At 37.3% G+C, this 4,397-nt stretch overlaps 1 protein-coding gene across 1 annotated transcript in view; it reads right to left on the reverse strand.

Moving 5' to 3' along the window:
* Positions 1 to 4,397, reverse strand: part of LOC106872721 (lateral signaling target protein 2 homolog) — a 188,997-nt gene that overhangs the window by 163,754 nt on the left and 20,846 nt on the right. The gene's annotated exons all lie outside the window — the stretch shown is intronic.

The following is a 4,397-nucleotide window of genomic DNA, read 5'->3' on the forward strand; positions in this document are numbered from 1 at the left end:
TCTCTCTCTCTCTCTCTCTCTCTCTCTCTCTCTCTCTCTCTCTCTCTCTTCCAGGCACTTTAACAAAACCACTAACATTGACAGTGTCTCTTCCGTTACTCAAACATGGCGTTCCACAACTTACACCTTATGCTCAACAAAACTCACCAGTTTCTCACTCTCTAAAAGGATACAGCTTGACATTTGGAAATACGTTACAGTGTAGAGTCTTCTTAAGAAAAGCAATTCTTCTGACACACGTGTGTGTGAGAGAGCGCGTATGAGTTCGTGTGCGTGTGTGTGTGTGTGTGCGCGCGCGCTTGTTCGTCACTTCCTCTTCTCTATATCTCACTCAAACTGAAGTATGTAAAATGCCTTGATATGAAATATAATACTGAAACATTAGCTTTGCACTTATGTAACGATTTCTGCCTAACAAAGCAACAGAAATATTCTGACTAACGAAGTAGCTAGAATTTTTGCTTATCCTAGCTACTTCCTCGAATTAAAAAAAAAAAATACCTCATTAATAATCCTAATCCTTAATTAAGAAAGAGGTTGAAATTAGAGTCAAGTGCTTACTGTTGGAACAAGTTTTATCTTTTACTTGTTTCAGTCATTTGACTGCGGCCATGCTGGGGCACCGCCTTGAAGAATTTTAGTCGAGCGAATCGCCTCCAGAATTTTTTTTTTTTTTTTTAAGTCTGGCACTTATTCTATCGACCTCTTTTGCCAAACTGCTAGGTTACGGCGACGTAAACACACCAACACCAGATATCAAGCAGTGGTGGAGGACAAACACACACACAAAGACACATACACACAAAGATATATGTGGATATATACAGGACGGGCTTCTTTCAGTGTCTGTCCACCAAATCCACCCACAAAGTTTTGGTCAGCCTGAAGCTATAGTAGAAGACAATTGTCGAAAGTAACATGCAGTGGGACTGAACCCGGAAACATGTGACTGGGAAGCAAACTTCTTTCTATACAGCCACTTCTGCGCCTATATGTTCAGTTTAATTATATATTTTTGATTTGATTTGAATCGAAGTTATTGGATAGGTCTTCAAAAGCAAACTTTTTGAATATTATGTATTATTTATATTACCAGGGCAACGTCGTTGCAAATAGAGAATTTGCATTTATTTATTTTATATAGCAATTGGTGAACAAATGCGCCGTTGGTCATACATATGGAAGAACTTGTAGAGGTTAGCACCAAACTTTAGCATCGAGAGCTATACCAGCCCCGAACTGGACATCACTTAACTGTTCTAATGGTTCCAGCCATCTCCACTAGAGTGAGGACCATGTAGTGCAATAGCCTGGGTCTCAAGAGCCCACAGTTATTTAATACCTAGCCAAAAAATCTCAGACATCTACATAGAGTTGAGGTAGATATTTTCAAGAAACAGCTTGACCTCCTGCTGTCCAAGGTCCCAAATGAATCTACATCATGGCAAGAAACTCCAAAGAAGGCACCAATATCAAACTCACCCTTTCACCAAAATCCAATCACAAACGAATGGTCATTGAAAAGCTGATAACACTGGCAGTGCCCCAGTATGGCCACAACCTTTGGGCTGAAACGCATACAGGAATAAAAGGAGTTTTATTATGGCAACCGAATAATTGTCACATTATATATATATATATATATACATACATATATGTATGTATGTATGTATGTATGTATGCTGACTGCTGATGATCTCTTCCGCTCTTTGACAGGTTTTATTTTTCGTCCTACAGGGTGTCCAACAATGACCTTCCTCACCACGCAAGCTTGGCAGGGTTGCCAGTTTAATCGCCGATGACCCGACCATGCAACAGGTTGTATTGAGTTAGATGTTATCAGTAGCGCCCAAGAGCGACCTGACCTCCGACAATATGTGTCCTTGTGTATGTATGTATGCATGTATGTATGCGCGGAGAGGCCCCTCCGCTGTTGTCCCAACTTCTCTCTAAGAGATGGAAACTCTGAGACACTGCGTCTCTGACAATATTCGATGATGTAAACTAGTTCTTCTGTTCGAGTTTATGCTATCCATGTTCAGAGAGTGGGATTGGATTTCTGCAAATCCTTTCCCCACTATAAAAAAAAGACCACCATGCACCGGCACCGCTTGAAAAAAGTAAGACTCATCGCAAAAATGGCTGGTTGTAGGCTTCGCACGTGTGGGACTTTTGATCAGGCGATAACAATACTCGAGCACGAGTTTGCAGCCATAATGTATGTATGTATGTATGTATGTATGTATGTATGTATGTATGTATGTATGTATGTATCTATGTATGTATGTATGTATGTATGCATGTATGTATGCATGTATGTATGCATGTATGTATGCATGTATGTATGTATTATGTATGTATGCATGTATGTATGCATGCATGTATGTATGTATGTATGTATGCATGTATGTATGTATGTATGTATGTATGTATGTATGTATGTATGTATAAGTTCAAGTCCAAGTGTGACTCATTTTGTGTTTCATTCTTTTGGGGCGGGGTGACTTAATCGATTGCATTTCTCTCTAAGAAAAAAGTCTATTGTTGCGGACATTACATTCTGATGAATTTATTATAGTTGGATACAAGAGACATTAGCGAAATATAATAGAAGACCGAATGATTGCGATATATATACGCAGGTGTTTTTAGGTACATTGTTACGTTGTAATATAATGCCACTGTTAGTCCTGTTTAATTTAATGCTTAGGTAATTAATGTGTGGGGGGATTCCACTCCAAATATTCGTCAACGAATAAATCAAGATAGCTTATGCATCCTGTTGGAGTTTCCTATTTAATTTATTATAGTTTTCTTAACAAACCGCTTTCTTTTCGAGAGCGAAATAGTCTTATTGATATTTATTAATACTTTATATGACCAATAAAAATAAACTTAGATCATTCAATGACGGTTAACATCCGCACGAAATGGAAGTGGTGTAGGTCGGTGTGTTGAGTGATGAAGTAGCGTCTAGAATTTCTAGGAAATCCCTTCGTTAAGACGGTTATGTATAGGATTATTATTAATTCATAATCTGAGAAAATCCTTTAGAGTCCATGGCCTTTTCGGTTATGTGTTTCTTTGTTTATTATTGGTAAAAAGACTAGTGATATCTCATCGACATTAACTAGAGTTGGCATTTTGTGATGAATGGAAATCATTAATACAGATTAGAAACAGCAGTTGGCATAAGGTAGAACCCTGTTGAAGTCACGTTGCTGTTTCTTTGTGACAAGATTCAATACCACGTATGGACAGGTAATGTTTTTCTATGCGTAGAGACAGACTGTATGCGTAAATTAACCAGCCCACGAATATTGTGCTACTCTAGTTTCACAAAAACAAAAACAAGAATAACAACAAAAACGAACAAACAGATTTTAATGGTTTACATCTTTCTCTAAATCAATACAACACAATACACAGAGAAATGCATACATACACACACACACGTACAACACGCACGCGCACAAACGCACACACACACACATTCACTCATTCACATAGCCATCTTCTTTGAAATGCGCACATTCGAATAAAGCTCACACATCGTATACAGACTCACATACGGCTCATATTCGACGCATCTACGATGCCAACGCAAATCATCGTCATTTTGAAGAAACAATTCAACCAACCAACTTTATAGTCTTACTATGAAGTATTCATTAAATGGGTTCTTTTTCCTTTTTTTTCTTTTCCCTTTCTTACCTTCTTCTTTTCTTTCCTTCTTTCTTTTAGGTGCTAGTTCGCGGCAGTGACAAAGGTGGTGATGGTGAGAGGAGAAGGAAAGCGTCAAATCGTGAGGCTGTGCATTAAAGACGTTCTATTAACGCGTGAACAAAAGATCAGATGCAATTGAGGGAAAGTAGCATTATTAGAAGCAAGCGATTGATTGATATTTTATTCATTAACAATCAATTAAAAAAAAAACAAAAACAAAAAAACATCGAGAAGAAAGAAATGTTCTGATGGTTTGTGGTCACTAGAAAACAGGTCGCCTTGTTATCTCTCCCATTTTATGATCACATTTTGTTGGACGGATAGGAAAAAATCGAATCGAACCATTCTGCACAGTCTGTTGTAAAGTTATCTACAAACAAAAACGGGAGGGGTAAGCATAGAAATGAAAATAAATATAAAACTCTTTAATAATTATATCTAGCTTTCTTGATTAAACGTATCATTGATTAACTGGATTCAGAAACACACATATACGTACGTACACTCGTATATGCATATGAATGTACGTATAAACATACATACATACATACATACTTACTTATATGTGTGTGTGTGTGTGTATATATATATATATATATATATATATATATATATATATATATATGTGTGTGTGTGTGTGTGTGTGTGTGTGTGTGTGTGTGTGTGTGTGT

Source organism: Octopus bimaculoides, chromosome 1, assembly GCF_001194135.2.
Source record: "Octopus bimaculoides isolate UCB-OBI-ISO-001 chromosome 1, ASM119413v2, whole genome shotgun sequence".
In the NCBI taxonomy this organism is placed as follows: Eukaryota; Metazoa; Mollusca; class Cephalopoda; order Octopoda; family Octopodidae; genus Octopus; species Octopus bimaculoides.